The 12,363-nt window shown below is 42.4% G+C and overlaps 1 long non-coding RNA gene across 1 annotated transcript; it reads left to right on the top strand.

The window, feature by feature from the left end:
• The first annotated feature begins 4,213 nt into the window (after positions 1 to 4,213).
• LOC123087459 (uncharacterized) lies at positions 4,214 to 6,398 on the top strand. Its single transcript, XR_006441388.1, has 4 exons — positions 4,214 to 4,430; positions 4,594 to 4,796; positions 4,891 to 4,997; positions 6,158 to 6,398. It is a non-coding gene; the product is annotated as an uncharacterized lncRNA (long non-coding RNA).
• Positions 6,399 to 12,363: the final 5,965 nt, after the last annotated feature.

Below are 12,363 nucleotides of genomic sequence, written 5' to 3'. Positions count from 1 at the left end.
GGTGAGCGACCAAATATGGTTATACGTACAGTTATGTTAAAAAATATAATTATACATGCCCAATCATTTCAGGTCATAAGTACATCCCACACAGTCAGTCACTGCTAAACGTTTCCGTTCATATGTACATTCCACATAGTCAATCCAAGGAATGCGTTTCCGTTAGTATGTACATCCCTCACAGTTAATCCAAGAAGTACGTTTCCGTTCGTATATATATTCCACACAGTCACCCCAAGAAAAACGTTTCTGTTCACAGGTACATCACACATAATTTTTCCCATTATATCGTTTGTGATAGTGTTGTCATTGCAGACGATATTAACAATTTTATCATTTGCATTGTTGAATGCATTACACAGGGTGCATAGAAGAAACTATGTGGCATATGCTGTCTAACACACACTTTTTATGTGATAAACATTTGCGCAAGGTGGCCTAACAAAAAAAGTTTTCAAGAGGAAGTCATGTGTGATTGTTCATTGATCCAACACGGTTTATTTCTAGGAATTGTGTGTGTTGCCTGAGGTGAGGTCATCCCCACGGTGTTTTCTCAATAACCGTTTGCAATAGAAAGACCCAATTAGCAGACTAATTAACCTATTATTAATACTCCATTTATTAATCTAATCAACATTTCATATTAAGCACATAATATATTTTATTTTTGTATTAAGGAAGTAGGATTTTATAATTGAAATACATCAGAGTACAACATCATATAGCTTCAGCACTCAGCTACCCCATTACACAACTGCACCAACACCAAGTTTCACATACAACATCTATAACCTTTTGAAATTAGCATCATAGATGGTATATAGACAGATGAATCTCATCTAGAAAACTGCTAAAGCGGAAGATGAATATTGAGCCTGCATTGATGTTGAAGGTCTTTGCAACTTTAGGCCAGTGTTTGTGGATGATTGATCGTTCATTCTTCATCCTCTTCAGGAACACTTCAATACTGAAGTATGGTTATTGTATGAATACTTTCCTCGCCTCCTGACCATGCAGGTGGTTTGAGAGGTAATCATCAGTGAACTGCTTTGGAAAGTCTAAAAACAAGGATATGCATAAATATCTTCTCTAGATTTGAAATGACGCAAAGGAATTAAAAAGACAAGGTATAACAGTTAGTACCATCCTGTAGTGAACCGATGTCTTCTTCATTGTGCAGACAAAGATCTTGTCATTTTTTGTCGCTAATTTTTTTATCCTAACAATCTTTCTGAGTTTCTTGACTTAACTGATATTCGTGGACAACTCATTCCCCATATGCAAAAAGGGTCAAACAGTGGGTCAAAACCTCTGACAACAGGACCTACATGTGCAAGACCAAATTGTTAAAACCTAAATATTAGAATGGGTCCTGCAATTGCACAATAATGTGCTACTAGACAAAGGACCATACATGTGCAAACTTTGATTGTAGACCTCACTGCTTCCCATTGTTTCCCTGCAACACATATAAGATAGTTAGTCATCAGGTTAAGTGAGGGTTTGCATGCTATTAGTAAAATATGTTGATGAAAAATAAGCACATTGCAAATTCATCAGATAAATTCGAGCCATATGAAAAACCCATTTATCCAAACCAAGCATGATTAAGAATTAGGAAATATAGCAATTGTACATGTTTCTCATATATTAAGTGCAGCCAAATTCGATTTATTCCTCACATGCACAACAATACAAAATTCTACCCACGACAATTGGACATCGCATTGCAGAATTGAACCAAACAGTTAACTAAACACCACAACAAATGAACCAAACATTAACTGAGCATCACATTGCACAATATAACATACTCCTAATAGAAGATCAGACAGTTAACCAAATCAAGCATGCTTAACAACTTGGAAATATAGCAATTGTATTTGTTTATCATGTATTTAGTACAGCCAAATTCGATTTATTTCTCACATGGTATATAATAACAAAATGGACCCATAACAATTGAACATCGCATTGCAGAATTGAACCAAACAGTTAACTAAACACCACAACAAATGAACCAAACGTTAACTGAGCACCACATTGCACAATATATAACATACTAGAAGATCATATAGTAACCAAACCAAGCATGCTTGACAACTTGGAAATAAAGCAATTGTATTTGTTTCTCATGTATTTTGTAAAGATAAATTCGATTTATTTCTCACATGGAAGACAATACAAAATTGCACCCTGAAGAATTGAACATCACATTTGCAGAATTGAACCAAATAGTTAACTCAACATAGCAACTAATTAACCAAACAGTTAATAAGTGAGCACCATATTGCACGACATATAGAACATATACACTAGAGCAACAGATTGCATGATAAAAGTAGATAGGACAATTCACTAGAATTATTTAAGGAAAGGCAGGAGAAGAACATGCAACGGGTAAACCGATCATGCTTAACCGACATAGCTAGCAAGCCGAATATAGGTCCTTATAGTGAGCTAATAACCCAAGCTACTCCCATCGTCGGAGATATCAATGATGATTGGCTCCTTGGACATGGAAGAGGACGAGGCCTCCACATCATGGGTGCCCTCGTCGTAGTGGTGAGTTGCCTGAGCTACTCCGGGCACCAACCTGTTGGCTCTCGAGTTGAGGTAAGCATGGGCACGCTGAGAAAACACCTCGTAGTCTTAGTCAAAGGCACCGACGGTGGCCTTGAGAAAATGCCATGAACTGTCGTTTAAAGCAGCCAACAACGTTGCAGCGTCGGCACGCGAGGCGTCGACAGTGGCCTCGATGGTGAGGTGCTCCTGGAAGATCTGGGGCTCGACACGAATGGCAGCCATCGCGACCTCATCCGCGCGTGCGGCCGTGATTTTCTTCTCCATTGCCAAATGCTCCTTGAGCTCCTGGCTATATTGTGTGCATCATGGCTTAGGGCGGCGCTTATTTGGGGGAGGGGTTGGTGATTTGAGTGGAAGGTGTGGCGCCGGCGATCAGGGCATGTGGGATGTGGAAGAAGGAGCAGGATGGGGGTCGGGTTTGGATTACCTGCCTGGATCAACGAGGCCGAGCAGCGTGAAGGAGGGTCATCGGTGAGAAGGCGGCGCTGCAAGCAAGGAATGAAGGTTTCAACTTAGAAAGGAAGGAGGAAACAGGGAAAATGTGGCTTTTGGTAAGGGGGAGGGGTGGGGAGGTAGATATTTCCGCGAAAGCGAAAAAATATGGTTCGGTGCAGCGAAAAAATTGGCGCGCAAAGTGTCATCAGACACGGTCCCTTGTTCAGCATTGTATACGATATGTGAACATCATAAACGATTCATATAGCTTACCCCGTGTGTGATGAGTTTGAACATGCAAATTTTGGTTCGAATTTCCTTGGTTACAGTGGCCATCCACGTCATTGCATAATTTGGGTACACAAAGGAGATTACAGCACACCCACACGTCTTAATCAGGCAAGTTCAGCAATTAAACAAAGCTAGCTGACCTAAATATTACTCTAACAAATTAAAGTACGGCACTCTTAATTAAACAAAACAAAGAGTACTACTCTGGCTGGTGCTCGTCGATCTCCGACGCCTGACAATGACATGTACCTTGGGTAGGGTCTTAGGCCTGACCTAGACACCTTACCCAAGGACACTGCCCTAGAGTCAAAAACATTCAAAGTCCAACAGAAGGCACCGACAGAAATCACCTTGAAGTGCAATCCAGTCGACAGAAGATCCCACTCGGATACCTTAATTCCACTCGACCACAGTAGTGTCACTCGACCACAGTAGTGTCACTCGACCATATGAAGAATCACTCGGAGTACAGAAGATCTAAAGCCACCCCAGGATGGCAACGGTCAGGCGTTCACTCAGTAGTCATAAAGACCATTAATAGCTGGCGTTACCAGTAACGCCCCTGTCTTAACTCACATTGAACCCTGTGTAACCGAGGGCTGGATGGACTTGACATTAAGGACAGTAAAACTGAGCCTCTTTCCTGGCCTCTCACGCCTCCATCCTCCTAGGCCGTTGGATCCCGATTTCTGGTCGTCATCTACCGTTGGATCCACGTATTAGGGAGAAACTACCGCGACTTGGGCCGGCTGTCCGTTAAACAGCTACTCCTGTAAAAAAATCAGTGGTCTCTGGTTAATTGGGCCACCGATCCAGCCCATTTAGCCTCGTGCCATCGCAGGCCAGGTTGAGGCGTTGAAGAGAGGCCGACTCCGCTCATCGTGCACCTCTCCCGATGCCGCCGTCATTCTCCTGTGATCTGTGCTGCTGGTAGCTTCTCTTGGCGTCATCATCTCCGGTCATCCCCGCACTTCTCCATTCCATACCCCCTCCTCTGGCGACCTAGAGTGAACGCCAAGTGCGCCGCGGCGGTCACCTCCAACGACGGCCCACCCCTCTGACTCCTCTCTGTCTCTCTCGAGTATATGAGATGATCTCTTCTGCTACGTTTGGTAAAGGTGCGCCTCATCCCTTCCCTTCTTGCATTCTTGGTTGTGTATGTACTTGTGTGTGGATCTGAACTCTTCTCTGTTATATGTAGTTTAATTGTATACAAAGTTTACCTTCTCCACCATTTTCTCCATGGACGTATGATATATACTTGCCTTTTTAATTAAATAGATGGATTTGTTCTGATGGGAGCGTGACTCATGGGCGTGTATGGTGTCTCACCCGCGGGCGCGGCTACGCGTCGATGCCCTCGGAGGTCCCTGCTGCCACCGTCTTGCTTCCCGCTTGAGAGTTTGTACTGCACGTGCGTTGATGGGTGTACTGTACGCCACCGTCCTGCACCTGTGTTAAACCTGGCCGTGGTTTTGCTGCTGGTGAGTCCCTTTTCAGCTGCCCCTCCCACGTCCTTTCCACCCCTTATTTTTGGGATGTTATGTGCTGAATTGTTCGGAGTTTTGCTGTTTCCAGAAGAGAGCACCCCAACCAAGAGTTAAACTACTTTACCGAGCAAGATGATTTCATGGAGATGCATGTAAAACATTTCTGCAAGCCCTTCGTGGAGAAACCCATTGATGGTAATATCCCTTGATTAATATATTCTCTGTTTTACAATTTCGAAGTGCCAAAAATTTCGCTCACCCTCGAAATGGTTGAAATTTCGGAAATTTCAAATTTTTTGAAAATTGTTTCGTACAAATCAACGAATTTTTTGTTTGAATTCAAACAGACTTAAAGCAGTTACATATCTAGCCTGACGGTTAATCCATAGTCTAACAAGGTGCTGGTCGCGGTTCGAATCGCATTTAGTACATTTTTTTTGCCACAAATGTATATTTGGTGCAAAAAAATCAAAATGAGTAACCATGATTCAAACTCACAACCTACTGATCAGTAAACAACTTTCCTACCGCTGCGCTACGATAATACATGTTAATTCTAGCTGATCCATGTTTGTTTTTACATAGAAATTCAAACAAACCGAAATTTCTTGAACGAAAGGAAAAAATTTCGCCCGCCCTCGAAATTGTCGAAATTTTGGAAATTTCGAGACATTTTGAAAAAATTTCAAACTCTCTGTTCTTCCACTTTTTTTGTTTGCTCTTCACCGCTATGCACTAAGAATAGCAGCTGTTTTTTTCCAGGCCAATACTTGCCTGCCAAAAGACTAGAATATTGTCGCTAGGTATAAGAAGACTTAGGGTTGAGTTCAAGGGAGAATAGTTGTAAATTAATAACTTATGAAAATGAAAAGCCCAACCCAGATATCAGAGTACAACTCACAGCTCAAAGATCCCCTATTCCTTGTTCCATTTTCACCGTTTCCTTATTTGGGGCTCCTCTTTTTGAATTATTGACTGATGCTTTGCTTTTATTTCGTTTTTTAGATTGCAGATTGCAAATTATTTTGTACACTACTCAGGAATTAAGTATCTAAATTATTTGTATCATTGCTTAGAATTAGCCTAGCCAGCATATACGGATTGACACCAAATATTTAGGTCGAGTTGTGTACTTATGTTAAGTTCAACATGGTTTAAATTCAGTAAAGTGTAGGTAGTTCTCACCATCAACATAACATGGAACAAGTATAAATGCAATCTGAAGTCGATAATGTTATTATCGTGTTAGTTTGCTGCCTGATCATGATCATTTTCTTAGTACGTTGTTGTACCTTCAGATTAGAATATCTTCTTATATTAATTATTTGCTTCAACAAGTAATTTCATTGTTGTAGGCATGGGGTAGAAGAAGCAAACAAACGTTTGACTCCATCTAGAACCTCGGAGAGCCGTATGACCATGGTGCAGACCGCCCCTTGTAGGCTCCAGATCACCCGCAAGACCGTTCCGAAATTTGGGCAGAAATGCTAGCTCTTACTACTTGAGTACTTGTCGGTCCATCACACAGGTAGGTGCTTGGATTGGGGAATAATTACATGTGACGACTATAGAGTGACATATATCAATTGCCATTGATGTTCGTGGTGTTACTGGTTCTGGTTGGTTTGAAAAGATGCACATGAATGGGGTGTTTTAATGCAGCTAGCGTCTCCCGCTCCAAGTTTGTGAGAAAACCCCAGGGGCATGTTGAGGGCATACGATAATAAAAAAAACAAGAAATCCGCCAAACATTGTGTGGTCAACTCCTTTTTTGGTTCTAGGGATTGCGTCTTGCTTGGCCTCCAGGTATTTCAGCCCCAACAATGATATTTTGCTTATTTTGCAATAACCACCTGTTTGGATGGAATTTATTCTAACATAATTTTACTGCTAAAATGTAACACAACAATAAGGTTCGAAATCCATGTTATGTTCTTCTAATAGAGTATGGCTCTTTCCTAAAAAAAGGGTTAAATACTTATACTGAAATAAAGATACATGCAGGTCTGCAAGTATATGATAATTTGCTCTCAGTGAGTTGCAAAGCGATGTGATTGGAATTATATATGCATGTGCTTGATCAATCATAAATCATATATACCATCTAAAGTTCAGCGCAAACTGGTACTAACTGAAGAGGAAGGCTTTGACTGACATTTATATATACATGTGATTGGAATTACTATGCAGTTTGTGACCTTCTTTATCCTTTAGGTCTTTAAGATTATGGTTGCCTATCCGTTTAATATTATCTGGTTACTGACTATTATAAAAAACAAAATTGTCATGCTAGGGTTCTCATCGTTAACTCAAGTTCCGCTGATATTATTGTGCCTTATCTTCCATACAGGTTTCTTGCATAAGTGTTTGTTGGTACTAGGTTGATGTATCTCATGTCAATATGATATATTCTATGATCAGAATAGTGATTTTTTGCTTGAAAGAGTGATATTCTTGTGCTCAATTAATATTGTCAATCTGGGAGAAACAGAGCGCACATTAGCTTCTCTACTGTAAATATTTATGTATTTATATTGCAAAATGTGAAACACCAGTGCAACTTTCGTATAAAAATAATGTTTTTAAAAGAGTTCATAGCTTTAGACAACTTGTTGTGCTCAGCTTTGACTGTCTCAGTGGTGCACTTCATGTCGATATTCAGCTGCAGCAATTAATCAATTTGTTTTAGTGTTTGAAACAAATATTCAGCTTTGGTAATTAGCTAACTTGTTTAGTATTTGTGAATTAAACATTGGACTTGTGTCGGGTATAATATGTTCCCGACAAAGAGCTTCACAGTAACAATAGCATTACCTTGTGTTTGCATAATGTGGTTGATAAATCAAAAATTATAAACCATCTAAAGTTCAACGCAATCTGGTACTAACTTATATACGATTCTCTTTTTTACAAAATAAAACTTAAGAGAACTAGATATAAGAAAACATCTCACTCTTACAACACTATTATACTGCAGAGTGGTTACAATTCCACTTTTCAAATAATTAACATTAATATTTCATGTCACCACATACTTACATAAATTTAGACAATTCTATTGCAAAAATAGATGGACGCGGCAACGCGCGTCATCAATGATCTAGTACTCTATATAAGCCACCCCCTCCTCTGGCACAAGGGTTCGCACCCCCTATAACTTCCACGCATAATCCAGTCGACAAGCCTCCGAGGTACCGAGACGTAGGGCTGTTACCTCCTTCGAGAGGGGTCTAAACTCGTAAACTTGCGTGTACAACCTTGCCATAGCTAGGTCCTTGCCTCCTCCTACGTACCCCCTACTCTTACTGTCAGACTCACTCCCATGACAGTTGGCGCCCACCATAGGGCAGGCGTCTGAGCGACTTCCGGTGAGGTTGCAAATTCCGTTCTTCATCAACATGGTTTCCGGCGATGGTTTGGCTTTGGGCTGCGAGACCCGTCTCGGTGCGCTTGTCTTCATCGCTGAGGACTCCGCCTGGCTTCAAGAAGCTCGCCTCGACGTCGAGGCCCTTCCCATCCGCGGGGCGGCGCACTTCCGTGCGAGTGCCTGTGGCGTCCTGATAACCCACAAGTATAGGGAATCAATTGTAGACTCTTTCGATAAGTAAGAGTGTCGAACCCAACGAGGAGCTAAAGGTAGAACAAATATTCCCTCAAGTTCTATCGAGCACCGATACAACTCTACGCACACTTGACGTTCGCTTTACCTAGAACAAGTATGAAACTAGAAGTACTTTGTAGGTGTGTTAGGATAGGTTTGCAAGATAATAAAGAACACGTGAATAAAAACTAGGGGCTGTTTAGATAAAGAAGCAATAAAGTAAGTATATCGAGTGTGAAAAAGTGGTGGTAGGAGTTGTGAAATTGTCCCTAAGCAATTGACTACTTTACTAGACCGATAGCAAGTTTTATGTGGGAGAGGCATAAGCTAACATACTTTCTCTTCTTGGATCATATGCACTTATGATTGGAACTCTAGCAAGCATCCACAACTACTAAAGATCATTAAGGTAAGACCCAACCATAACATTAAAGTATCAAGTATCCCATACGCCACAACCCCCTTACTCGGGTTTATGCTTCTATCACTCAAGCAACCCACTATAAGTGAATCATGAACATATTGCAACACCCTACAGCGGGAATCCCTCACGCTTGCGCAACACGGAGGGCACAATAGGACAGCAACATAACCACAAGCAAATTAAACCAATCATAACAATTCATCAATCACCAATAGGACAACGAAAATCTACTCAGACTTCATAGGATGGCAACACATCATTGGATAATAATATGAAGCATAAAGCACCATGTTCAAGTAGAAGGTACAGCGGGTTGCGGGAGAGTGGACCGCTGAATATAGATTGGGGGGAAGGTGATGGAGATGTTGGTGAAGATGGCGGAGGTGTTCGTGAAGATCGTGGTGATGATGATGGCCCCTGGCGGCGCTCCGGCGCCACCGGAAGCAAGGGGGAGAGATCCCCCCTTCTTCTTCTTCTTCCTTGACCTTCTCCCTAGATGGGAGAAGGGTTTCCCCTCTGGTCCTTAGCTCCCATGGCGTGGGAGGGACGAGAGCCCCTCCGAGATTGGATCTGTCTCTCTGTCTCTCTCTGTTTCTGCGTTCCTGGATTCTGCCCTTTCACCGTGTCTTTTATATCCGGAGATCCGTAACTCCGATTGGATTGAAATCTTCGCCCAAATTTTTCTCCAAAAAATAGCTTTCTTGCGGCAAAAGAAGAGTGTCAACCGCCTTACGGGGTGTCCACGAGGGTAGGGCGCGCCCCCTACCTCGTGGCCTCCTCGGGCATCGTCTCGCGTTGATTCTTACTCCCAAAAATTATAGATACAACGGAGACGTATCAGCATCCCCAAGCTTAATTCCTGCTCGTCCTCGAGTAGGTAAATGATAAAAAAGATAATTTTTAATGTGGAATGCTACCTAGCATAATCTTGATCATGTAATCTAATCATGGCATGAATATTAAGACACGAGTGATTCAAAGCAATAGTCTATCATTTGACATAAAAACAATAATACTTCAAGCATACTAATAAAGCAACTATGTCTTATCAAAATAACATAGCCAAAGAAAGCTTATCCCTACAAAATCATATAGTTTGTCCATGCTTCATTTTCGTCACACAAATGCTCCCATCATGCACAACCCCGATTTTAGCCAAGCAATTGGTTCATAATTTTTAACGCGCTTCAACCTTTTTAACCCTCACGCAATACATGAGCGCAAGCCATGGATATAGCACTATAGGTGGAGTAGTATATGATGGTGGAGGTTTATGTGGAGAAGACAAAAAGGGAGAAAGTCTCTCATCGACGCGACTAATCAATGGGCTATGGAGATGCCCATCAATTAATGTCAATGCGAGGAGTAGGGATCACTACTAGGAAAAGGCCTACTAATGGTGCACCAGTTTTGCCTACTAATGGCGCACTACTGGTGCGCCATTAGTATCATGCCACTCGTATTTTTTACTAATGGTGCACCACGCCATTAGTATCTGGTATACTAATGGCGCACCATGCAGTGCGTCATTAGTATGTAACACCATGCGCCATTAGTATGCCTCCCAGGGGGCCATATGTAACCATGTGCTTTATCATACTAATGGCGCACTCTGTAGTGATGCGCCATTAGTATCCTTTGGCATACTAATGGCGCACCTTGAGGTGATGCGCCATTAGTATGAATATTAGGTTTTTTTTTACTTTTCTGATTTTTGCACAGGTTACAAAATATATTAATGGACAAAATATAGACAGCAGCACACAGCAACAGCAGATTCATCGAATACAATAGAAGATTAGTCTCCGAATACAATTCATCATATTAGTCTCCGAATTCAAAAGACCGAACAAAGATAAAACATTACAAGTCTCAAGACCGCGAGTATCGAGTTTGTCTTCACATTACAAGTCGATATCGATCATCTAAACTACCATCACATAGAAGAGAGCTGCGGTCATCACGATGAGCATCATCACAATCAAACTGGTCTTCATCCGGTTCCTCCAACGCTCCCTCCTCTCTCCCGCTAGATAGCGGTCGTATCTAGATTCGGCCTCCGCCCTAGTGGTGTACCCTTTGTAACTGTTACCGCTAAAACGGTGAACCTGTCTCCGACACTCCTCCCAGTCATCGTAGACTCCGGGAACCTTACCCTTGTACACGGCATACGACGACATCTCTATGCACAAGCCAAACAACAGACAATACATAAGCAATATGTAAGTATGCAACAAAAGGATCGGAAGAGAAAAGCAAGACATTAATAGCACGATTCACTGTCCTACTAATACATAGCATCGATTACATCTAAGTTGAACGACTGTCCAAACCAAAGAGACATACGAATTCATTAAAGTTGAATTACAACATGAGCCAATCAATGTTTCAGAACTACACATCACTACTTTCGACTCGACTCATGGGACAGGAGCATGGATGAAGCCGCCGTCTGTCGTGATGGTCATGAAATCACGGTCGTTGTCAGCCTGCATTTGTAGCGTTCCGTCTATCTCACTATTGGACGGTTGATATCTGAGGAAGAACTGCCCCGAGGTATGAAGGACATCTTGATGGATGATGTCCGCAAACTCCGACTGGATGCGAAAGAATTCTTGTCTGATGTCCGCGTCCTGGATTTCCGACAAGCTCGCGGCCCAATCTTTGAGATTATTTGGTAGCAGAAGGTGATGATGGTCCCTTATTATCGCCCGCATGTGATGGAGGGCGTAGTAGGCATCCTTCTGACCGCCAGGCGGCTGCTTGACGCAACAGAACTTCATATTGTGGGAGTACATGTGCTTGCCGTACTTACAAACTGCCCTGGTGAAGGTGCCTCCAGATTTGGGGTAGCCAGGGAGAACATCATCAAGAACTTTCTTGATATTTGTGTAGTCTATCTTGGAGTTACGGTTCAGATCGAAATACGTGGCCATGGAATATTTCGGGCTTAAGAGGATGAGTGTGCAATGTGTGTCACTGCACAGAACACGGAATGTTAGAAAAAAAAGAACGATCGAAATCTAAGAAATCATATGTTACGGGGCGGTTAAGGGATGACTTACTCGGGAAAGTAAGCCACAAGGAAGTTATCCTTATCTGGGTTTGCCAGAATGACGCCTTCGAGGTGTGAACTCGCGACTTGGCGGTCCCCAGCACTGCTCAAGAGCTTGGCACGCATGTAGAAGGGGTCGACTATCACGATGTCCGGGGTCTTGTCTCTAATGATCCGCATCTCCATACTCAGCGAAAACAACCGAACGAAGGTGTAGTGCAGCGGATGAAGCTTAAACATAGCAAAGATGTCATCAAACCGCAGGACGATCGTACCCCCGATGTCGCCATCCACAAAGCCCTTGCCCTCTGGCACCTTGGCCACGAAAAAAGGGTATGCCACATCATTCTCTCTGAGACTCCGCATAGCACCGGTTGTAGCATTGAGCATATTTGTCGGTAGCATCACCCTACCCGCCACATGAACCCTCCTCGAGATATCCTTAGGTGAAGGTGGCCCGTCCTGAGCATGGATCAAACTC

This window comes from Triticum aestivum, chromosome 1B (assembly GCF_018294505.1).
Source record: "Triticum aestivum cultivar Chinese Spring chromosome 1B, IWGSC CS RefSeq v2.1, whole genome shotgun sequence".
Lineage (NCBI taxonomy): Eukaryota > Viridiplantae > Streptophyta > Magnoliopsida > Poales > Poaceae > Triticum > Triticum aestivum.
This window is presented reverse-complemented; position numbering and strand designations above follow the sequence as displayed.